Below are 26,811 nucleotides of genomic sequence, written 5' to 3'. Positions count from 1 at the left end.
AGAGCAACTGGGTATTTTATCCTTGATATTAAGGAGAAAGAGATTGGATTAATGTTGAATAATGTAGAATTGCAAGTGGGTTCTACTTTGATTGTGAACTTCCTATAAAATTAAAACATGTGGTTTAAAATTTACAATTTCATATGCCCTAGTTACTCAGAAATGTGCCTAACTTCACATGTGAGAGCAATGAGATAAACTATGTATTTAATTGTACTCTGTATTGGTGCCCTTCTCAATGTATGATGCTAGTATATAATTTATCTGCAGCTCCTTTTCCAGAGCAAGAGTAAAAAATTTTCTACCTTTTGACCCTGAAGATGAGGAGCAGGAAAAAGCCTCAGGGAGTCATACAGCTGAAAACACTAGAATCATTTTTCCATAACCCTAGCTTCTTACTTGTAGGCATTCCTTGTGTGAATTTAATATTATGTATACATCACTAGCAACCTAGAAGTCTTCTGATCCTGAGTGCAAAATATGAGAAATCATCAGTGTTATTACTGTCTTAGGTTGCTGAATGGTGTTAAAGCCCAAAGTTTAACATACAAGCCCCACAATATTTTCAGACTTCTGACTGAAAGTAAACTTCAGTATTTGTAATCAATAATTGAAAGCCTAAATATTAAGAAAAACACTCCATGATTAAACAGAAGCATACTTTTCTTTCATCTTAAACGTGTTTGTTTTGATAATATGATTGTCATACAGAAGATGCAGAAAAAAACATTCTTACTGAAATTAATGCTTATCTCTGTTTTTGATGACACCAAATTTCCTATAAATTATAATTTTGGCTGCCCAAAAAGCATGAGACTTAGAAATGGTGGTTCACCATCCCTCTTAAAAATCCATGCTACAGTATACTGCTACTGTTACTAAACAATAATTTATGAAGCTCTGCTAGTTCAGTTGAATTTAATGAATATCATTTCCTTCAAAAAAAAAAAAAGATGAATAAATAAGTATTTCTGATCAAATGGGAAAATCTTGGGGGAGCAAATGGAACTCACTCTCCATATGCAGTTTCAGAGAGAGTCTGGCGAAACGCAAGTGCCATAGAGGGATGCAGAATAGTTGCATATTGTTTGCACTCTTATCCCCCAGGAATTCTTCCTTGGAAATTGTTTATAATAATGGACCAAACATGGTCAAAACAAATCAATTACTTGCCACCCAGACATTATTCCGCATTTTCTGAATTTACTACAGCAAAAACAATTAATTTGGAAGGAATTTTTCCGTTACAGACCACAAAAATATATTTGCTGTCTAACTCCTTATAGGTCTTCTATTTAACCCATGCCCTGATGGTATCCCAGACTTAAATGAAAAAGAATCCTGGTAATTTATCAGACAAAAAGAGCTGTCAGAAATATGTTTCCTTCTTTTTTTTTTATTACCATCACATCAGCAGCTTGCTAGAGCAGACCCAGAAGTTCCTCCATGAGATCTAAAAAAGTAGAACTGAAATAGATTTCCTGCCAACCCCTTCCACAAATCACTGCCTCTAAAGAAGCACGTACTACCATCCTTTACACAAATGGGCCAAGCCCAACTTTAAGTGTGCTTTTACAGGCAATTCACAATCTCACTGCTTGTGGTTACAAAGTTGTACTCATTTACACATTAATTTAATTTTCCTCCCTTCTTATGTTAATTTCTTGTAATAAGGTTTCTGTCTCCTTATCTCACTTTCCCTTTACCCAAAATATAACAGACACCTTGCTCTCTTTTTGCTAGATAAATTTAAAAGTGCACTTTCCAACTGCAAAAAGATTTTTCTTTTGTGCTTATTTCCTTGACTGTGTCTGTTTCACTCTGAAATAGCTTTTCGTGGGCAAGAATTAATTTTACAGAGTTGCAAAAATGCTTTTTTCCAGGGTCTTGAAAAGTGGTACTTTTGTCTTAAATTCTTCAACTATCTGTACACTCAAAACCCCTCCTGTAGTCTTGCATAGTATTATGTTCAGACTAACACATCTTTCTGCCTTCCAGTCATTGTGGCATTGTGTAGATTTGCTGAAGTGTCAGATTTATTGTATCATTGATTTCAGAATTCGGTAGCAAGTTTTGTCTGATCCCTACAGCTTCAAAGTGAAAACCTCAAACCTTAGCTTCTACCTCAAGTCAATTAGTTTCTAATTCCTTAGGCTTGTCCAGTCTTGCCGGGGGTGGTGAGGGGAAGCGGATTTTCTACCACACTGCATGGTTCATGGGAGAAACCACAGGCTCTCCAGAGGCTTAGAAATAAAACAACAATTATAATTGTTGTTTACAATTTCAATTGTAATTTCAATTGTAACTGAATTTACAATTTTACTGTAAACTGCCCTAAAACTGTGTCAGGAGAACAAAAGTCTTGGCAGGTTCTTATTCTTATAAAAGATTTGAAGTAGTAGGACAAAGGAAAGTAAACAGAGAAATAGCATCATCACCCACACCAGTGATCCAGCAACGTCTTCTCGATCAGCGAATGGATGGTCTTCCAGCTGTGGCCCTCTCAGTTGTCTTCAATGACCCCATCATGCCATCGTGGGTGAAGGAATGAGCCACACAACTGCAGGATGGTGGCTTTTCATAGGGTCTGGCTCTCCAGAAACCCACTCACAGGTCAGACTCACTTGCAGGGACCTGGTGAACCTCAAACCCAGTTCACGCTGTTCCCTGGCAGGTGCCGCAGTGTCTGTGCCACTGTCTCCAGGCAGTTTGTTGCCCAGGCAGCCTCAACACAGGGAAGGATCCCCCACCTTGATGGAGCAGGATCCTCACGCCGCCCTTTCCCCCAGCGGTCTGCCCAAGCTATAACGAGCTGTCAGGTGCTTTGTCTTTTGAATTCACAGAATCATAGCATAGCTAGGGTTGGAAAGGACCTTAAGATCATCTAGTTCCAAACCCCCTGCCATGGGCAGGGACACCTTACACTAAACCATATCACCCAAGGCTCTGTCCAACCTAGACTTGAACGCCGCCAGGGATGGAGTATTCACAACTTCCCTGGGCAACCCATTCCAGTGCCTCACCATCCTTATGGTAAAGAACTTCCTCTTTATATCCAATCTAAACTTCCCCCGTTAAAGTTTTAACCTGTTACCACTTGTCCTATCACTACAGTCCCTAAAGAATAGTCCTTCCCCATCATCCCTATACCCCCCCTTCAGATACTGGATAGCTGCTATGAGGTCTCTTTTGAGACAAAGACAAAATGGGTCATAATCTATGGATTTGCACCATAACAAATATATCACTGATTTCTACAGTACAAATTCAAAACTTTTGTAAGTTTCTAATGCCACTATGCCAAGAGAAACGAATCTACAAAAATCAAAACAGCAGCAAATACTGCCTTTATTATTTTTTAAACTGATTGGAAAAGCAGATTCTAAACATGAACAAATCATCACTCTAGAATGCAACCTAGATTCATCAAGATACAATCCAGTATTATCATCTCTGCATAGCCGGTTGCATATGAGAAAGGTCAGCCACTCACTCGTTTGAAAACGATAGCTAAACTGAAGCCAGTGTTCAGCTTGCATATTGCTTAGCCAGTAAGTATTTTAACTTTATTATCATCCAAATTCTTTTAAGTAGTTTGAACTGTATCTGCGCAAAAGTAAAAGCATTTCCTCTTCTTGTTGAATGCAAACATGTAGGAAAGCACTGTTGGCCAACATAATTTCATAGGATTTGGAAAAATCACATCATTGTAAGTGGAAAGCAGTAGGATAATAAGACAGTAGATCAACTTTAGAAAAAACATAGGGAGTAACATCTGAATAAGATGGAACAATAAGCAGGAAAAATGGAAACAGACCCTCAGTCTGCACAGCAGAGCATACGAAGTGCATGTATCTACAATTGCACAAGTTCACAATGAACCAATCATTTCCTGCTAAAAAGAAAGTACTTCTTTATCTCAGTGGAGCTAAGTATCCTGGAACATCACACTGGGGAAAGATTTGAAGGGGGAAAAAACACTGTTATGTGTCTTTAGACCTCATTTTATCTAGAGTGCAATCTCATTTTAAGCAATTGTCAACCACAATAGTACATTAAGTGAGATTTTATTTACACATCACTGCCATTACATTTTTATCATTACTGGGGTTATATTATTATTATTACAACTTAAATTTGCACCTTGTTATTAACCCAAAACAGTTCTATTACATAATTCAAAAATTTTTACCTGAAAAAATATGTTTCTTCTTTCTGACTTTTCTGAGTGAAGATGATCCTGCCACTCTGCTCCGCTCTTGTGAGACCTCACCTGGAGTATTGTGTGCAGTTCTGGTGTCCTCAACATAAAAAGGACACGGAACTGTTGGAACGTGTCCAGAGAAGGGCCACGGGGATGATCAGGGGACTGGAGAACCTCCCATAGGAAGACAGGCTGAGAAAGCTGGGGCTCTTCAGCCTGGAGAAGAGAAGGCTGCATGGAGACTTCATAGCAGCCTTCCAGTGTCTGAAGGAGGGGTATAGGGATGATGGGGAGGGACTCTTCATTAGGGACTGTAGTGATAGCACAAGGGGTAACAGGTTAAAACTTAAACAGTGGAAGTTTAGATTAGATATAAGGAGGAAATTCTTTCCTGTTAGGGTGGTGAGGCACTGGAATAGGTTGCCCAGGGAGGTTGTGAATGCTCCATCCCTGGCAGTGTTCAAGGCCAGGTTGGACGAGGCCTTGGGTGATATGGTTTAGTGTAAGGTGTCCCTGCCCATGGCAGGGGGGTTGGAACTAGATGATCTTAAGGTGCTTTCCAACCCTAGCTATTCTATGATTCTATGATTCTAAGGTTCATTTAAAATAACATTCAAAAAATAAATAATATTAAAAAGCTAAAGCAGGCTTAAAGCTATGATTGTTATGTATGCCTCTGCCCTGACACTGTCTTATATGAAAAGATCAGGTCATAGGTATGTGAGACTGCAAAATCAATCCTGTACGGTGAAATTTGGAGCTAAAACCATTAAATGTATGTTTTAAAATGTCACATTTTGATTCAAGTGATCTTTTTAAAGTCTTAATTAGTCTGAATTTCTTCAAAGGAGACAAATATAGGTGGGAAAACACATCATGTAAAAACCACTTAATATAGAACCTTGCTAAATTCTAGGAAAAAAAGTAATTCATTGGCACATTGCTTGCACCAGTCTACAAAAAACTTCTATTTCTGCACCATAAGAAAGAAAGAGGCCAAGCAAAGAAAAGAAAAAAAATAAATCTTGTCATTAAAAAAAATATTGTAGAAAAGAAAGTAAAAAAAAAAAAAAGGCATTTCAGGTAAAAGCTTGGGAGAGTTCTGAACAAAAATAAAAGAATTCTTTTTCAGGCTGATTTTTCATTTTCTACATACTGCTTCTTGAAGAATGTAAAAGAGGGAAATAAAGTAAAAAATTAAAGCATGTTTTCCTTTAAGACAAAATTTCTGCTTGTCAGAGAGCCATTTTGATTATAGTTGCTATCAATAACAATAGCAATTATGTATAATTATTAAACATTTAAAGTATCATATGAAATGTCCAACAGCTTGGAATAAATATTAAAACTCTTTTTAGAGCTATGTAAAACATCACAATTTTTTCCCTTTTGATATATTAACATAAGTTTGCATAAGAATCTGTACAGAAAATGTCACCCATTACGCAAATTAAAATGCCAGTCTTCAAATGTTAAGGTACACCATGAGGGGGATATTCTTTGTGGACTGCATCTTCAGACAGTTAAATAGCACTGAGAGACTGCAAATATGAATTAGTAAATATGCTCCAAGGCATGGTATATAGTATTATAGATAGTATTTGTTAATTAGAAAATAGGCATGCATTTTCCTTAAGCTTCATTTTATAGGAAGATATGTTATTTAGTCTTTGTATATCATTTATGGTTGCTTGCTGTACCCAGTTGTAAAAGCTTAGTTCCTAGATTTCCAAATATAAACTAGTGTCTCATAAGCTACCTATGCATTCTGCTTTTGTATGGTCGCAAAGAATTTTCTTTAGGTACATGCTTCAACTATTATTCTATAGCCCAGACTGACATTATGTACTTTTACATTGTGCTGCTGTAGTAGATTTTAAATAATATTTGAGGAGAAATGTTCAGTGATTACATTGATATTTTCATATTTTAATATTTTGCTATCTCAATTTTTAGTATACTTTTATTATAAAATGACTGTACAAGATGATAGCTTAGAAGTCCTCTATGGACTTTCAAGAGACAACAGTGCCACAGACAGCTGCAGCACAACTGACAGAGCCATTTTGAAAACAGAAGGTAGAGTGAAAGCAACTTACAACATTTTAACTTTCAAATTTAAAAACATCATTAATAATATCATTCTTGGGAATGTACTACAATGGATTCATCTAGGCATGCATAATACATTCTTTTAAAGCTAAATGATGCTAATCACAATGAAATAGACTGAAGGAAACAAACAGTAATAAAAATCTGTACAAAACTAAAATTGCTTGACCTCTGTCAAGCATTTTGGTATTATCTTGGGGAAAAAGAGTGTCAGCAGAGACACTGAAAATGAGCATACAAACACAAAATTTGAAGTTGTACTAACTCATGTAGATGAGAGAAAAAAGAAAAAGTTAGGTCTTTCCTATAGCTCAGAAACAATTTAATTCAACCTGTCATATCCTATTTATGCAAGTGTACTGTCTCTATACACATCAACAGAATTAGCTTATGAAAAGATAGGGAATTTTTGAATAAATTTTCTTTAAAAAAAAAAAAAATCCCTTTTCCCACTGAGTTGTACACAGGCAGAACTGGGCCACTGATTTGTTTATCCACAAAGCCTGAGAGCCTGAGATCCTTTGAAGTGCTGAGCAGTCTCCCTTTAACTCAAAATGAGAGGGTAAGGAGAATCTGTTTTATGCCCACTCCTGGCTGGTTCAGGTCTTTGATAAAATACTCACACCTCTTCAGGTCTCTCAAAGTATCTAATGTAATTTCAAACAGGCTGTCAGCCTAAGTTCACATATTTTATGAACCTGAGGAGATTTTTTTTTCTTAAATAAATAATAAATCTGAAAAAGCTGTAACCTTAGGATTTTATAAAGCCACTTCTTCTAAAGCATAAGGGTATGATTAGCTAGTAAAACTGCTTTTAGGAAAATGGATAAAGTAGGTTTAGGGTGAAGGGGGAGAAGGGCTGGGTTTCTTTTCCCCCTTTAAAGAGATTCTTTTTTTCAATGTCAAAGTTGCTGTTTGGTTTAGACAATGGAAATAAAGGTTGATACTAAGGCAGAATTTTATATAACTGTTTTGATGAGTAGCATATTGTTTATAAATTCTACCTGAAAGATAACAGAGTTGTCAACAAACTCTCAAGATATTTTTCTTCTCCACATTGTGCACTCTGATGTTTAAAAAATCAGCATTTCTGCAAATGTTAAAGATCAGCAAAAAAGAATGGGTAGGAGGGGAAGGATTTTTATAGCTTAACTGCTGTAGAAGATTCAACTCTTAACTAAGGATTTGAGTTAAGAAATTCCAGGCCGTTAATCTCAGGTTCTCCAAAATGTACAGTGTTAAATTTCAAAAAGAAAGAATATGTGATTTATTTTTAAAGGTTAACTGTGTCAAAGTAGCTCCTACTGTAACTAAGAAATGCATAAGAAAGCAGTGGAAGCATAAGGAAACTGTGGTAGCAGCAACATAAAGACGAGTCTGTAATAGCTACCGCCAGGCTGTAAGGAAATGAGAAAAAAAAGCATTATGCAGACTCCTAAAAGAAAGGAGGTGGCACAGGACACTGAGGTGTTGATAATTTCATCTCTGATTCTGAGTTCAGGATCTCATTTATCTCTGTGTCCTTTTTTTGTTCATTAATGTCTTGACAGTATGCTGCAGAATGAGAAAATAGGAAGGCACCTGGGCATGCAGTACTGCACCTTCCCTGTGTGCATGGAGCTGCATGCAGCACTTTCGGTGAGGTGGCAGCAGGGGAATGGCTTTGTGGCAGTTCAAAATCAGTATAGGGCAGGTTTTCAGATACTTGTCACCACAGTGCGTGCTAAAATCTTGATCAGCTCCATTCTCCCTTAGACAACCTTCAAGATCACAAGTGCAGAGAAAGCACAGGATGGGGAATGCAGTTCTGCATCCAGCAAAGCTCCCAGGCACGTCCCCTAATGCACACTTTCAGCCCCTCACCGCCAGTGGTGTCATACACAGGAGAGGAACACGAAGGAGACTTTCAGCTGCTGAGCAGTAGTTTGTCACCTGATTTCTGTCAACTCTTATCTTTTAGGGTGCTGCTTCATCATTTTTGAATTGTTTTAACAATTTCCTTGGGCTATGAGATAATCTTCACATAAAAGCTACCTACCTAATGCCACTTATGAAACTATATAAAAATAATTCAAAAAATCCCAAACAAACAAAACCAAAAAAATGCTGAATTAATGAAAAGCTACAAAACATTTATCTCCATAACAACAACAAAAATTTATACAATGGACAGTAAAATATCAAGAATAAACTATTCCAATATTATTAAAAAAATTACATAGAAACACAATCGACTGTGAAATACTTAATACTGGGTTCTTTTAATGCTATTTTCAAACAGCTATCTTTCCAAGGAAGTTAAATCTGTATTTTAATTGTGTAATTGTCTTTAGTGAGGTACTTGCTGTCTGAGACAGGTAGAGTTAAAAAAGTGTCTTTGCCGTATAGCTATAAAACTACTATTCTAGTTACTAGACTAGAATGCCTTAATTCTAATTGTTTATTTGGTGTATTTCTGAGTCATTCCTTCTTTCTTATTGATAAAGTATCACCATTTATTTCATATCCAGCTTTCCATCCCAACTCACAGGCACTTTCATCAGCTTCTAGGACACTTAGCTTTTCACAGAGCTAAAATCCTGTAACAGAAGAAATCAAACAAAAAATGCAACACTGGTGAAATACATGGGTTCAAATGTCACTATGACATGTATAATATCAACACTGCTTGGTGTCTACATGTTACTCTCCCAATTAACTTCTTTTATATAGTTACAAAACCACTGTGATTCAAGGACTTTGCTTTGTAGATGATATTGGGAGTAACTCAGTTTTAAAAAGACAATCAACTAAATTTTCCTGAAGTGGTGTGTTCTTTGTTTCTGTCTCTCTGTATATATAGGGATATATGACATCATACACATATATTTGTATGTGTGCCTGCGTTTATGCATATGACCAATATATTCACTAAGCTTTAAAATTACTCAAATGCATGTAATGACCATTTTATTAGCAACAGATCTAAGAACCTCATTATCCATACAATAACTGTTTTTCCAGTAATTTGCCTACAAGAAACAAAGGGCACAGTTATTAATTAGTTAATTAAACAAACAAAAAAAAGAAACAAACTACCAGCAGAGCACATGAAGAATACCTAAGAACTCCACTTACAAACTTAAGAACTTTTACTTTGAAAAACCAAGGAGGTCACCTGTTCTGAATCAATTCTCATGAAAACAGCTGACAAGTCAGAGGTCTGACTGTAGTACATAAACTACACGAACATGACAGCTTAAGTATAGTTTTAGAATAGCGTATTTAATTTCCTAGTAAGTACATTTGTCAAGCTTCATCTGAATGCTTTCAGCAATTTCTTTTCCTGATAAATATTGCATATGTTTTTTGAAAGCAACTTCAAAGGAAAGGAAACATAGATTCTGGACTTTCAAGACATTTCTTTCTGGAGTAATCAGTTTTATACACTTATTTGGTCCAGATATTTTCCCAAGCCAGTTGCACAATAACAAACAATCTGTATTTTAGGATCATTGCAGGGACCATTGCATGGCTGTCCCTTTTAGCTACCATTATCAACTTAATATATCTTAATATACTGCCTGCAAAATCCAGCTCAGGCCAGCCACAGCCCAGCCACCCTCTCAGACCAGCCTGGAGAGTATCAGCACAAGTCTGGAACATGGGGTTTTTAAGTAATTGCTGAGTAGCTTTTTTAAAAGCTCTAAAGAATGGTGGGATTTGGTGAATAGTTGTTTGGCACCTTATCTACTACCTTCATAATTCTATAAATCTGAGATATAGCCCCTCTTAGACTTCTCCTCTCCAAATCATGGCCTTTCAGTCTCACTTTGTAAAGCTAATCTAACCCTTTGATCATGCTAATTGCTTTTTCTTATGCTTTCCTGTACCTTCTCTCTACTTCTGCTATAGCCTCTGTGAAGCACTGAGACCAGAACTGCAAGCAGTTCTTAAGGTGTGAATTTTCAGTGCATAAAACCACAGAGCTTGATTCAGGGAATACTTCACTAAGAGCTGGTTTTGATTTTGAGTTTGGTACAGTTTGGGTTTTGGCTTTTTACAGGATGAGAGCAAACAAGCAATACTGAAGCTAATCCAGTTTGGAACAATCCAAATATAGCACAAATTGGTGGGAAAAAAAGGCTCTAAATTATGGAGCCCTAAGTCCTACTTCAAAAGTAGCTCCAAAGCAAGCATCAAGCTGATATGGCTATGTATCTGTCTCAAGGTATGTGGATTCCCAGCACAGTGAAATGACCCCATTAACACTACGATGACATATGCAGAAATGGACAATATTGGCAACTGTAGTCATATCCACATTTTCCCAAACTGACAGAGCACCTGGGATTCCAGGGAAGTGGTTAAACTGCTTCCAAATTCAACTGGCATTTTCACACATATCTGAATGATTGTCTTGTGCAAACCCACATCCTCTTAGGAAAACACTAGATTAATCACCACCCAAATACGCTTTTAATTCACAGAAGCGGTGTACCTGCTCAATTGCACCCTTAAGGAAGAAAAGAATATTAGTCACACAAAACATCCAAAACACAACCAAACAGCAAAGTTCTCTGCCATAGAAAGGCGTTTCTCAGCCAGTGGTGCAAGCTCCATACATGCTGTCATACTGCAGTAAATGCATAATACATTTGTGTTGAGGTGTCACAGAAAACCAGGATATGCAATGAAACTTCATTTTTGGGTATGATGTGTTAAAATGAGAGGCTCTTTAGTTCCAGCTTGCATCTCTTTCTCATCAAACTCTTTGCTCTCTTTTACTTGCTCTAGTCTTCTCTGATTTTTTTTTTTAGTGCTGTCTTTGCAGAGTTTGTTTAGGAACCCAAAGAGAAACATCCCATACAGGGTTTTGTAAAGGGATGCAGTGGACCAGTAAATCTTGCTCCAGTTCCACATATATTAACCTTGCTAGCTGGCTAACACACTTTTCTAGATCCACCCCTCTATCCCTCATCTTCAGGCTTAATTCTGTCTGTACAAGTGACATTAACAAGATCAGAAGTCATGGCAGTGGAGTTTATTTTCACATCAGTTCATTGTCTTCTTTCTTTACATTCTCCTTTTAGATAGCTTTATAAATGAGCTCATTGTCTTTTACGTGGGTCTGAATTTAAATGGTTTCTTCAGAAATGTCTATTTCAATAGACTGGAAAGTTTTCAGTGAGAGCTCTGAATGCACAGTACAACACAAGAAACACTTCCAATAACTCTAGGGGTTAGATATTCTTGTTTTCCTGGGTGCAAGAAGTCAACATAAACCACCTGTTGCAAGACACCATAGTGAATGCCTACAATATTCTTTGCACTACATTTTATTACTAGATTCTTTCTTGGAGTAACCCTTCAGCTTCTTTGTATCAACATCAGCACAGACTTGATTAGTATCAAGGCTGCCTGTCATGGAACAGTTGATGGTTGATGACAAAGCTGGATAATCATATCTTTCCAACATCTCAGTAATCCAGTTTGCCAACAGATTACATTTTGCCTTGGGCAACATTCCATGAGAAACGTCTTTAGAGTGTCTATTGTATACAGTTATTGAAAAAGCTGCCTTCTTATGCTTACTGCGTTATGCAGTCAAGAATACTGTGCTGGTTTTAAATAATCATTAAGATATAACTGGACATTCTGCAAATCATGGAAAATAAATCTACCTGGTGTCATGGCGCTGTGTCTGTGTGTGCTACTGTGTCTATGGTGCTGTGGTATGGAATACCCCTTTGGCTAGTTTGTATTCAATGTCCTGTCTCTGATTCCTCCCAGCTTCTTGTGCTCCTCCTCACTGCCAAAGTATGAGGTGAGATACTGAAAAGTCCTTGATCAGAGCAAGCATTACTTAGCAACAACTTAAACACTAGTATGTTACCAACATTGCTCTCAAACTAAAGTCAAAACCACAGCACTGCACCAGCTACTAAGAAGGAGAAAAATAACTGTTACAGCTGAACACAGGATACCTGGAAAAATGTAAATCTATGAGAGAAAAATATTCATAAAAAGGTTTGCTCTAACGTATTATTTTTCCTAACTATTTGCTATACCTGTTAGAACAAGAAGAGCATAGAGAGCCAGAAGCTAGGGTGGGAGGAAATGCTTGGAAACTTATTGAAGTGTATAACAAATTAACTTCTTTCTTCACAATGATTGGTTTTCAGATTTGTCTCCACCAAGCCCTTGAAAAAGAACATTTAAAAAAAAACAAAAAACAACCTTTTAGCCTGCAGCCTCACAAGATGTTACTTGACATAGCTGTGTGGTTCGGTTGATACACTGGAGGGAAGGAATGCCATCCAGAGGGACCTTGACACACTTGTGAGGTGGGCTGATGCCAACCTTATGAAGTTTAACCATGCCAAGTGCAAGGTCCTACACCTGGGTCGGAGCAATCCCAGGCACAGCTACAGGTTGGGCAGAGAAGAGATTCAGAGCAGCACTGTGAAGAAGGACTTGGGGGTGTTGGTCGATGAGAAACTTAATGTGAGCCAGCTTCAGTGTGTGCTCACAGCCCAGAAAGCCAACCGTATCCTGGGCTGCAACAAAAGGAGTGTGACCAGCAGGTAGAAGGTAGTGACCCCGCCCTTTTAATCTGTTCTCTTGAGACTTCACTTGGAGTATTGTGTGCAGTTCTGGTGTCCTCAACATAAAAAGGACATGGAACTGTTGGAAAAAGTGCAGAGGAGGGCCACGAGGATGATCAGGGGACTGGAGCACCTCCCGTATGAAGACAGGCTGAGAAAGTTGGAGCTGTTTAGCCTGGAGAAGAGGAGGCTGAGTGGAGACCTCACAGCAGCCTGACAGTATCTGAAGGGAGCCTATAAGCATGCTGGGGAGGGACTCTTCATTAGGGACTGTAGTGATAGGAGAAAGGGTAATGGGTTAAAACTTAAACAGGAGAAGTTTAGATTGGATATAAGGAAGAAGTTCTTTACTGTAAGGGTGGTGAGGCACTGGAATGGGTTGCCCAAGGAAGCTGTGAATGCTCCATCCCTGGTGGTGTTCAAGTCCAGGTTGGACAGAGCCTTGGGTGACATGATTTAGTGCGAGGTGTCCCTTGCCCATGTCAGGGGGTTTGGAACTAGATGATCTTAAGGTCCTTTCCAACCCTGACTATACTTTTCTAGTTTATTCCATTCTATTCTATGTTATACTATGCTATTCTAACTGGAAATTGTCTTTGACAGAGCTATTCATTTATTATTCAAATGGTCAGAGATTCATATGGTCAGTCCACATTCTACTAGACACCAAACACCAAGAAGAAATCTAAAAAATGGAGAAAAAATGTCTCTGAAAGTGTTAGATTCTTAATCGTAAGACAAGGTGTATCTGATGGATCCGCAACCGCAGTGAAGGATGCAGAGTGAAGGAGATGGCAAAACAATAATCTTCCATCACTTCCATGGATATGACCTTTTGTTTCCCCTCCTGGTCTGCTAGCACATTGGCTACTGATGCAGATCATGACATGAGGTTTGACACAGCACCCTTCTGAGAGTTTGCCAGTAAGCTTCTGCAACGCGAGATGTCCATTTGTCAGCCTTTACCCATCCACTCCTCATCAAATATTCATTTTTCACAGGAGCAATGATAGATGTAGAGAGGGAAAATATACAAGGAATGTCATGTTGCTGTCACTAACACTGGGTATCATGCCATGCCTGAAAGAAATATGTTATGCTACATTATGAGTAAACTGCATACCCAGGGTTTTGAGTAAGCTTGCTTTTTAGTAAAATACATAACCCTGTTACAAAAACCCTAATATGTGAAACAGGATGGTGTACAAAACTTCCTGAATTATGTTGGTGTTCCAGATATGGGTCAAATGAGGAGTATTAACTGAAATGGTATACAAAATGATGATACACTCTTTCTCATAATGCATAAAATACTGAGGTAGGAAATGTATACTTAAATCATTAAATTCATTACTCCACATTTTTGAAAATACCTGACGTTTACCTGCAGTCACAATGCGCTAGACTAAATTCATTGAAGAAAAAATCCATCAAAGGCTCACTGCTGCACAGGTTTAGGATACCCAGGAGATCACTAAAAAAAAAAAGAAATGAAGACGGTGTCTAAAGAGTGTGTTTAGTTCAGAATATTGCTTCCAATTTCCTACAAACCAAGAGCTAGGAAAGTAATCAGTGTTCAAGAGTTTAAAGTGATTAAGTTAGCATCACAGATATGTTTACTGTTAATATTACTAGCGTATCAAATAAGATATTGTAGCCCCACAAATACATTTCCACTTATTATGGTTTGTGTATTTTTTTTTCAGTAAAGGGATCAATAATTATAATCTTCAATCCCAATAAAGAAAACAAGTACTTTAAATTTGGTTGTGTATCACTTTGTGTTGCTGCAAAACCGGTATATAACAAAGAACAATGCTAAAACATTTTGTCAAATTATTCTACAGTTAACATTAGTTCTGATAAAAACAATACTAAAATTGTAGCTCTAGTTTTGCTTTCTCCAGTATCTTGCTGCTCCCTAAAAGCAAGGGAGTGGATCGGAGCTAGCTACTAGTGATTGCCTCAGCATCCAAGGGCTATAGACACTCTGAAATACTTCCATAGGAGTTGTATGTTGAGAATTTCAGCAGGAGCTGCATTTACAAGTTGGAGAGCTGCACGAAGTTTGGAAATGGTCATTTGCCTGTACCCAGTATAGATACTAATTAAAGACTGAAGCTTTGTAAGTTACACAGACCATGGCTTCTCAATATGCCACCACTATTAGTGTTAACAAGATGAAAGAATCTTATTCTTTTCTATATTAGAATAATATTAGAGGATTCCAATAATTTAATTTGTTATATTATAAGAATAAAGGAGGAAAACATTCTGATTTTTTTTTTTTTTAGATGCAACATGGTTACATTATAGAGAAAGCTATAGGAAGACTACTGTCCTGGGTTCAGTAGTAGCAGTTATTCTTTCTACTTCTTAGTAGCTGGTGCAGTGCTGTGGATTTGACTTTCAGCCTGGGGACAGCACTGATAACACCGATGTTTTTAGTTGCTGCTCAGTAATGTTTACTCTGACCAAGGACTTTCTGAGTCCCATGCTCTGCCAGGGAGGAGAGGAAGCAGAGACAGGACACCTGACTCAAACTAACCAAAGGGGTATTCCATACCACAGCACATCATGTCTACTATATAAACTGAGGACAGTTGCCTGGAAGGGTTAGATCACTGCTTGGTTCAGCTGGGTATCAGTCGGCGGGTGGTGAGGTGTTGTATTCTCTCCCCTTGTTATCTTGTTATTTCCCTTATCATTATTATTATTGGTGGTAGCAGCAGTGGTTTGTGTTATACCTTAGTTACTGGCCTGTTCTTATCCCTTGGGAATTACATTCTTTCGATTCTCTTCCCCATCCCTCCGGGAGCAGGGGGGAGGAAGAGGGGGAAGTGAGCGAGCGACTACGTGGTTCTGAGTTACTGACTGGACTTAAACCACAACAACTACGTATAAAAACATCAGTCAGATTTTCAGCTCCTCCCACAGACGTTGTCAGAAAATCATAGCAAATGTAATTTCTGTTTAATGATGACAAAACCTGATGTGCTGCCCTAAAATTCCTAGGGGATTCCTTTTTGCTTGACCATTGCTTTATTTCTGAATAGTAAAAGAAAGCTGCACAAATGTTATTGTATTTACTTTATTTTCTGCTTTCATTTTTCAGGATAGCCCTTGTTAACCTAAAATTGAATGCAGTGATTATCAGTGGGCTACTGAATAATAATTACAGTATATTACTCCTGTTTATCTCACCCTCTAACCTCACTTCCATCTGCACAGCATTTTTAGGTTAAAACCTTCTTACTATCTCTATGGAAGTTACAACAGGGGCCAATCTCAGAGAATTAATCATGGCATTTAGGAAGAGTTTGCATAAAAGGTACCCATCAAAATGAAGATATTTTCACTTCTTTCCAGATTCTGAAGTACTTGATAAGGACACTGTAACATCACCCAGCATCCAAAACTTGTTAATTGTATTAAACCCATTTTAATTTGCAAAGAGAGACTATCTCGCAGTTTACCCTGATAGTACTTTGGGCTTTGAATTTAATTTTAGCCACAGATAAGGGAGAAAGAAAGCAAAATAATGAAACAACATTAATTCTCAACACTACATAAAACTATCATTAGCTATCTGCACATACAATCTGATTTCAGTCCAGTCCATCAACACCTATTCACATTATTCTTTGTAAGAAAGCCAGTCAAGCTAGCCATTGAAGTGGAAAAAAGTGTATGCTTATTTGTAAGACTAAGATCTGTGACTAAATATTTACTAAAAATAAAAAAAAACTTTCATTATAAAATCATACCTCAGATGTTAGCAGCTCTGTCACAAATGCAATAATTCTTTGCATTTACTGTATCCCCTTTTCTCTGTATTTAAGTGGTTTTGCCCTGCATTATTGTAAATTACAAAGATTGTTAATATTACACTTTACCTTCTCCTACTCCTTCACCTGACAGACTAAACCCAGTAACAATATTTTTCTTTTCTGTGCATCTGAAACTATGCACAAAAGTCACACACAAAGACAGAAGCAAGTGACAGTATTCTGCCGGTATTCTCCATACTGCCTTACGTAGAAAGCTTGATTGAATTTGCTTTGCTGTACAGTTATACTTATTATGGGTATATATTTCACTTACATATTTGAAATTGTGGGGTTTTTTTTTTTGTTTGTTTATAGTTCTTTAGAGAAACTTGCCACAGAAATGAGCCATTTTCAAAGTGTTCTAAATCTTTTCTTAAGGCAGATTCCTGAGACAATGATGGCAATCATGATTTACTTTCAAGACAGCATGCACAAATACTTTATATCTGACATATACAATATTCTAGGTGCTACCAAACCATTTTCAACAACGTTAACACTTCACTGTTACTTATCCTGGATTGCTTTCGTTTAATAATATTCTGTTTAGTCATTATAAAAAGCTAATTTGAAAGTAAGCACATAACTGTGACAGGTATGCTGACATATCCATTCTTCATAAAAGAGTAACTCTATAGCAACTGCATTGTCATTTCATTGTTTTAATGCTTACAAAATACTGTTGTCTAAAAGTCTTCCTGTTCAAAATATGTACTCCTCAGAGAAAGATCTACAGCAGAAGTACCTTCATTTATAATTTTCACCTAATATCTAGTTAGAAAAAAGTTCACATTTATTTCTGCATGCTTACAGCTAATCACTTCTGAATCCAGAATCCAGAATAACTAATGCCCATTTTTAAATAGGTATGTTTCCCTCTAACTTAATGAACACTAGGAATAATTGTGTGTAAATAATATTTAATATTCCTGGGTTTGATACTTTCTGTTCAAAATGTGTATAAAATACTGACTCAAAACTCAGCTCTAAGGGAAAAATGGTAGAGCAGCAGATCTACAGAAGTGCATTAATTTGTTGTGCATCTGTGATTATACATACTTGCATATAGAAGTGGCTTTATCTACTTATCCTTCTATAATCTTTATTAGCCTGATCTTCTGACAGTTAAGCTTGACAACTGAACTTTTGCTCTTTGTGTGAGCAAAAGGCTGAAGACTGGTACATTATGGTAGACTGAACTTAGCCCCTTCAACCTACGTTACTCTCCTCTTTCATATAAATAAAAACATCAGAAAAGCTACTTAGACAACAGCTTGCCACTGACACTGCTGATTATCTGGCTTTAAGGACAACTTTTGTTTTATGAATGGCCTAACATACATGCACAAGGCGGGAGGGAAGGAGGGAGAAATCCCAGACCTCCTATTATGCCAATAGAAGCAAAGCTTTTGAAAAAAATCTTTGTGAGGTGCCTTCCATTTTGTCTCAGTGCTCCTTCACATCTTTGAAACTGAATGCCACTGCAACTTCTCTAGCACAGGTGGCCTTTTTGCTATTTTGCTCTCTTAGCAAAACTCAAAGAGACAACTGCCCTGGTGCTCATACTTTCTTCTGGGCAGATCAAAGTTTGCAAAAATAGTTTGAGAAAGTCTTGTCCCTCTTACTGTCATAGAATGTGTTTTTAATGGTTTAACGGCATTTTGCTATAAAATATCTTCTATTCCTAACATGAGCTCTCCAAATCTTACCACAACTTTTATAAGCCTTTTCAATTGAAAGGAAATGTTAAAATCTAGATGGCTGCAGCCAAAGCTTTTTAAAAGTGCAAGTCCTGAAATTCCCTGTGATACACAGATTTTCAACTTCATTTGCAAGCCAAGTACATGTGAGCCATTGACTATTTATGTAGAGTTTTTTTTCATTTACATTCCAAACTGTAATAGAGCTTACCGCTGATCACAGAGTTGCATTGTTTTAAACATGTAATTTTTCTTACTGCACATAGTTCTACTATATTTAGAGGAAAAAGGAGAAGAACATCCATTAAAAGATGGGATGGCAAAAGTCTGATATTTTTGGCTGTGACTTTGGGTCTGAATAAGATGAAGATAACAATGAAAAAGACACATCTAAGAATTGTGTCAGGAGCGTGGGGGAGGGATTGATGAGAACCTGACATGCTCTTTTCCAGAAAACTTACAGGAATAAAACCTTCTTAATTCTGTAACTATCTAGAAACTGACTTTACCTAGTGATTGGATATGCAACTGAGAACAGTCAAGAAGAAATATTAATGCTGAGACTGAGTTTATTGCTAACTCCTCAGTTAGGGAGGGAGGTAGCCAGTAGCTAAGGAAATGAATTGGATGCCACTACAAGGGACAACAAAAAGTGAATAAATTTTTCCTAACACATTTTGTGCAATGTACTATGCTCTTCTATGAGCTTTATTGATCCGTGACACAGAAAAGATCACGTTATCGATAAATCAGAGATTGAATAATAAATCTAGATACAACCGCAATCTACGTTCACTAATTGCTGGACAGTAGCAAAAGTTTTTACTATGGGAAAAGTATTTCATTAATGCCTGTGATTCTACTTCAAAAAGAGATGGACACAGCTGTGCAGTGGAGCAGAAGTGAAGCTAGAGAGCTATTCTGGAGTATTGCTGGATCCACATTCTGTATGTTACTTCACATTTGCTCAATTGGAGAATGATTATGTGCCAATTTGGTACATTTCTTCCTCTTCTCTTCTAGCCTGAGTATTTTGGCCACCTCAGTGGATTGATAGAGCCAAGATATCATCCACTTTCCACCTTTGATAGTAACATTAATCCCTTCAAATGGTATATTTGTGTCTACTGTTCTTTATTGTTGTTTTGAATAATAAACACCTGCACACCTTTATGCATACACATGTTGAAAGAATATCAAAAAGCCCTTTTTAAAGCTGTTCTTTTTTTTTTTCTTTTTATGAAAATAAAATATTTCATTATGAGTGCCTACCTTTCCCTCTCCTGAAAGAAACCTAAGCAAAATAAAGAAGAATGATCATATATCGTGTCACAGGCAAATTTTATTTGGTCGTAAGATGGCAGACCACAGCATTATGATTGACATAGCCTAATAATGATGCATTATCTGGCATGTAAGGTTTTCAAATCTAATTTTAACACTTTAATAATTTTATTGGTAATATTTAATAAGCTCTTTAAATAAGTATCATTTTGCATAATCAGGAAGAAAATGAAAACCACAGATGTCTGTTAGGTGTTAAGCAATGAAAACCAATGTTTTTCAAAGATATCGCAATTATTATTGATAAATTTCATCAAAATCTGTATTAACAACAGAACTAGAGATGCAATGTACCAGCAACCTAGTCACGTACTTGACAAATTGTATTCAGTGAGTACCTGAGAAGCTAGTTAGCATGGTATTCAACTTTAGTTATTTTCTTTTTACACCTATTTGAATAATTTTTCTTGATCCTAAACATTCTATAGCCTCAGTTTCAGACTTCACTGTGCATTTATTTAAACTTTAGGTCAAAATAAATTCATTACTGACTACAAGCTAAAGTTAAAAGCACATGCACTAGAAAGACCCCATTTTCAATTTATGATCGCAGACAGCTGTATGTTACTGAATCTAGGATTTAAATCAGAAATTTTTCCATGGTTTATATTCTGATAGAACTATGCCTTATACCTTATATTTATATTAAAAAAAAGGTTGAAGCAAATACACTGAATAGCAGAAATTCAAGCAAGCTGAAGAAAAAGAGATAAGTGAAATTATCTTACAGACCTGCCTACAATTCCTACTATAATGAAGCATTTTTCTGTTTAAATAATAAATACATACTATTTGGCTGAAAAGCCAGTGCTACCTCTGGTTATGAATGAATGAAAGAATATATCTAGAACTGCAGTCTGTAATTCTTCTTCCTTACGCACTAAAAATTCCAAGGGATAGATTTATGACTTGATGATGGAGTAACTATCAGCTTTCCAAATATTTTCCTTCTCATACCTGTCAAATGTGATACCGTCGTTACTTGACGATGATATACAGCTCCATACTAAAACATTTACTGTATATTATTACTCTTTGTTGTTAACCTATACTACTGGAATAACATAAAAGAGTGACAAGAAAGCAACAAGTAGACTGCTTATTTGTAAGCAGAAAGAAACAATATTTTCAGAATGAAGATCCTGTCCAATGTCATGCCTGTTCAGTGCAGCCTTTGAAGGATCTGGCCCATTAAGTTTTAAAAAATGGTGCTCAGTGTAGGTTTGAAAACTGAATTACCTAGGTTTAGAAATTGCCTGTCACTTCAAAACACTTCCTTGTCTGAAGAAAATAAGTACTCTGCAAAACAGTTCTTTGTTGGTAACATTCAGGGAGACAGCTCTGTATCATTTGTATTGGGAACATCTTTGGAAGAACAACTTTGCATACATAAAGATTAGAATCAGTTTTATAATAATAATTAAAAAAAAGCTAAAAAAAATCCATAGCAAAATGGCAGTGGCAAGGGGCAGTACTTGCACACTGTGACTTGGTTAAGTTTAGACTGGGCATCAGAAAAACGTTTTTACCAGCAGAGGGACAATGGAACTGCTTATGCAAAAGGGTATGAGGAACCTCTATCCCTGGAGGCTTTCAGGCTCACTAGACAAAGCTACTGCTGACCTATTGCTAGTGAGGCAATAAACTGATTTGAACAGGAGGTTTGGATAGATGACCTTTCCTTTCATTTCAACACGGAATTCTGTTATGTCCTCAGGAAAGTTTTGCATATGCTCCCACTGACTTACTTGGAATAAAGAAATGTATAAAAATAGTGGGAAATCAGATTTTAGTTTATAGTGTAAGTCTTCTACATTCTCAGGTGACAGGAGCATGAAATCTGTTAGGAAAATTCTATAAGAATATACATTTTGAATTCATTGGGAATTGTATTTCAAAATAGACTCTAGTCCTTTCAGATACCAGAGAGAGAGAACACCAAATTGCCTACTATTTTCTCAACTGCCTGTGACATCTAGGGTTAACAAAGTTGATGCTTAACTTTCATTTCCAATTTTAGAAATTCAGGAGGATTTCTTCATCTGATTATTAAAACAGAATACGAAATCATGGAAATCCTCATCATGGAAATTCTGCCTGTATGAACATTAAAAGTTGAAAGGCAGCTGCTAAAGTGTGTCTAAGTTAAGCCTATGAAGGAAATTTGGGAAAGAAGCTTCTTAGTCATATTTTTTTCTACAGTGATCCATTTACCACAGACCGACAATTTATTGATCTCATCTAACTTGAGCCACGTAAATGTTGGGCATATAGCACTTTTCCTCACTTCCTCTATATTCTGAGGAGAGATGCTGGCCTCTCAGGACACTCCATCCAATTCTGACTCCCTGCTTGATAACTGCTTGGGTGTTGATATTAATGACTTCTTCCACCTGAACTGTGGAGCTGGCTGTCACACAAGAAGGGCATCACCTATTCTTCTCCAAGTACCTTTCAATAGACAGGATTGCCAGATTTTCAGTGCAATTGAGTGTTTCTTGTTCCAAAAAGAGGCATATCAGCAGGTATTGGTTAGCCAAAGTGTCACACTGGCACGAGCATGACGACCTCACTTGTCTGATGGGCAGCTTCTATTGTATGTTAAACCAGATTTTTTCTGGTTTTAAAGATTCTCTTATGAATTATCTGGCTGTTCATTGGTAAAGTAAGGTTAAAGAGAGATAGTGCTTATCAAGTTGTGAAATACTTTGACAGTGTATGTCAATTTATCCCCTGATGGCCATGTAAGAATCTTTAAAATGACACAATCACTATACCATAATAATTACAAATGCATATTTTATGTTCCTACTTTGTTATTCAACTGAAAGACACTGCAACATTTACAATCTGTCCACAGTTACAGAAAACCAGAAGATTTTATTGCTATTTTAGGACCTGGGAAGCTTCAGGCGTAGATAACGCGAAAAAAGAACAACAACAGTCCAAACAGATTTGTAACAAATTTGAGAGATGAAAATGAAATGTTTCCCCATAACACAATCATGTAGCTCATAGCTGATTTTTAGCATATGAAATTACCTCATAGAATTGTGGCTTTTTCACACTTCCAAAGGAAGGGGCTGGTAACTGTGGGGAGGCAAGGGAAGAAATGGTGAATTAGGGCATCATAGTCTTTTTCCGACTTCTATAAGAAGAGGTATCCACATAGTTCAGGGTATCTTTCTCAGTCTGTTGGTACAGCTGTGCTGACTACATGTGTGAAGAAGGCAACCAGTTACCCACACACCTTTTCTTCTCACTTGCACTTTCATTAATCCCTTTAGCAAAAGAGGCTTTCCACTTCACACTGGTGCTTGCTTTAAGGCAACTAGCACAGGAATCTAGAGAAATTATTTGTACTCACTGCTTTGTTATGGTCCTTTTTCTTGTTTGTTTTGGTTTTGGTTTTGGTTTTGGTTTTTTAATCTATTCCATCATCTTTAATTGATTTTTTTTTCCTTTTCTTTAATGTTTTCTGGGAATAGAACAAATTAATCTGAAAGAAATGCCCAGCATAACTGGGCTAAGGAGAAGCATTGTTCCCTAAGGGTCCTTAATGTAGTATAGCTTAGTACTAATTGCTCATTACTCAGAAGTCTGGACTGCATTCATTGCACACATTAATTCCCATTACTTGTGTGCTCTGAAGGCACAATGGTACAGGCATTAAGATTTAGAGATTTATTTTTTTTTTCTCTTCTGCTGTTTTGTCTTTTCATGGATGTATAAAAAGACTAATAGGTTTAGTAAGTTACAGGCAGTTAGAAATAATCACAGCATTTCTTCTCCACTTTCTCTCCTTTCAGCTAAAATTGATATTGGAACACTAGCCACATGCATTAGAGCCCAGCCATTACTTTAAGTCATCATTTAATTCTGTGAAATGATAAGTACACTTCAGATGTGACTGTGTTTCTGACTGACTTTTAAAGACTATAAATTCATGATGGTCATTTTCTGACAAGCGTGTAAAGAACCTTACTTTGAAGATTTTAATCTGTGTTAGATTTGGATAAAGTAGGACAATGAATTAAGAAGCTACTAATAGCTTACTAAGAAGTTGATGTGGCAGACCTGCAAATAAGGAAATTGCAGAAGCTTCCACACCTTAAATGTAGGGTGATGAAAATCTGTCAAATGTGTAGTTAGTATTAAAATCAGTATTGTCTTATTATAAAATTCAAAGCTAGATTTACAAATTCATTAAATTTCAAAGCTAAAAGAATGAAAGTATTGATTTATAAGTATTCTTCAAAAGGAACTGAAACATCAGTTGACAGTTCGGTGGTGCTACTAAGTTATTAGAAAACACAATTTTTTAAAGCTGTATAGGAACCTTATGAAATGAGTAACCTCCACAAATAGCATTCAATCAACTTTTCTATGACTACTGTTACTAAAACTATGATGATTTTAGGTGCATCCTCCATAGCTGTATCTTGCTTAGCGATTTTATAGTCAGTGATTTTTACAGTCAGTGGGAATAAATGACTCTTCAAAATAAGATTTGATCTCTTTTAGCTGTTCACTTTAAGAAGGGATGAATTGTGCCCTAGACTATTTTGACTGTAAATGCATCTTAGTCAGAGAACTTGAGATAAAGATGTTCAATTTCAGTAAAATTAACCCCACCTTCTCTGATCCTAAAGAAGATGATGTATTGTTGATTTAGTTAGGAGTTCATGGTGTGTTTATGAAACTTATTCTGTGATTGTTTCAGATAGATAAATTTCATAAGTGATCTGGAAGGGAATGGAGCTTTAACAACATAGCAGCTGTTCTTAATGAATTTCACTCTAATACTGCTTTAATATTAATAGGAATAGCAACATTACATAAGAATAATGCACATTCAAGAAAACGAAAATCAGAACCTTTTTTGCTCTTGTTCAGCAGTTGTGTTTCCTACAAATTTTTGAGAAATTCCACCCTAAATTATAAACTAAGAAATACCTCTTTAGCCCATTCATCATTGGTTTTGTCTTTAGTACCCAAATCTATATGCATATAGTATCTTAACTTATATGCATACCTCAATTTTGCATATTCAAATATTCAAAACTAAACTGCCAGATATTGAAAAATAAGAAATCAAAGTCTAGACCCGAACCTGATAATCTGGATTCTATTCCATGTTCAAAGCTACAGAAAACTTACTTGGTCCTCAACAAAGACAGTAAAACAACATTAATGACTGTAATTTTTCAGCAAGTAGAATATTAAAGGCACTCAGGAAAAAAAGTTATAATAAAAAAACCCAATTGAACTAAAATAGAATTACATGTTGTTTTCCCTTGAGGACTGAAAATTGATTCTAAAAAGGTGACAAATGTGTGTTTTTCTTCCCAGAGGATGTTGTCAAATCTTATTGACCAAATGACTTCTGAAGGCCAGATGAAATAAGAAAGAAGAGCATAGGTACTTCAATGCTCCTCGTGTGTTTCAGCATATGTTTGGAATTATTTTTCACTGCTTGAATTTGTAAGATTTTTATTTTTTTTACCATCTTAATGATAACTCATTTAATTTAACTTTGCTGTAAGGTACTTATTTTAGATTACGTTGATTTAAATTGCTGTGGTTTATGGTTTGATTTTCAAAAGTCTGCAGTTTCTGTGGAAGCTTTAAAAGCATGTTCATGACAACGTGTTGCAAGTTAGGCATGTGAATGAGTTACCAGCTCATACTTCAGAGACAGATTTTCCAGAATGCGCACACAGTTATGGAACCAAAAGATATCATTTTGGGTACAGATGGTCACTAGTAAGCACAGTAGGTCATTTACATATGCAAACAAAGGGTGCTCAAATGAAAAAATAAGACTGAAAGATGAAGAAAAATTAGAGGCATTTGGATACTGAGTATGATATGAGAGTAAATGTTATCCTACTATAGGAACTTAGGTAAAGATGATGAATTCGAAGTCAGTGGAACTCTGCTGATGAAGGTGACAGATTCTGAACCAATACAGCTTCATTGTTCCCTTCAAAAATTAGATTATTACTATTATAATTATTATTAGGAATTGACTCCTGTATTGCTCATGTCCATGGCTCCAGACCGTGACTTAGTCATCTGCCAATATTATCACATTAAATTGAGATTCATTGTAATATTTTTCAATTTTATATTGTCTTCCAGTGAGCTTGTTCCGCTCAATACACTTAGCTGATGAAGTGGTGCTCGATTATTTAATCAGTAGTAGCTTTAGGCACTGTTGTACCTTCTGAATATTGCTAATATTTAGATTATTTTGCTTGGAATGCCATTCTTCTGAAATACACTGCTTCTGTTTCTCTCTGTTCACCTTCCCTTGTCCTCCTTTGTATAAATAATAGCTACATAATTACAGAAACTACATTCATTTATTTGTGAAAAGTAACATCTCTATTGTCTTCTCATCCGGATTTGGGGCAGACTGAGTTAATGAGATGTGCACTTGAATCTTGTTTTTCTCCTATGTATCTAAATGGTAACTATTATAGATCTGTTTACTTCCTTTCTTTTTAAGCAGTGGCTCACCTTTAACATATCTTTCAAATTACACCACTTGTTTTTAGAAACATCTATGTTGTTGTTCATTTGGAAGCCTCATTTGTTTTTAAAGCCCTATTTTGACAGGGGTTTTTTGCTTTTAAAAGAGTCAGCTGCATGAGAAATTGATCCAACTAACATTCCTTCTTGTACTCACTGAAATGTTTCTGTGACTGACAGGCTACATTGTATAGCTGTATTTTTTTACTCGCTTTATGTTTCCTTCAGCGACTTAAAGCCATTCTTTCTCCAGTTTATACTAACAAGTGCTTTGGTCTTTGTAGTACTCACTTTGATGTAAGAGAATTTGGTTCAAGTTCTTGTTTTAACTGATCAGATTAGACACTTAAAACTATTACATCTCACTTAAAACTATTACATCACACATGGCAGATAAATTCATTGGATAATAAACCAGTCTGGGATGGAACATAATTTCTCCATCACTTTCCATTTTGTACCAAAGTGTATTAACAGAAGAATGAGATAGTAAAAAT

The sequence above is a fragment of the Pezoporus occidentalis genome, unplaced genomic scaffold, assembly GCF_034315485.1.
Source record: "Pezoporus occidentalis ecotype Australia unplaced genomic scaffold, CSIRO_AGI_Poc_V1 ctg24, whole genome shotgun sequence".
Taxonomy (NCBI): Eukaryota; Metazoa; Chordata; class Aves; order Psittaciformes; family Psittacidae; genus Pezoporus; species Pezoporus occidentalis.
Note: the sequence above shows the minus strand (reverse complement) of the source record.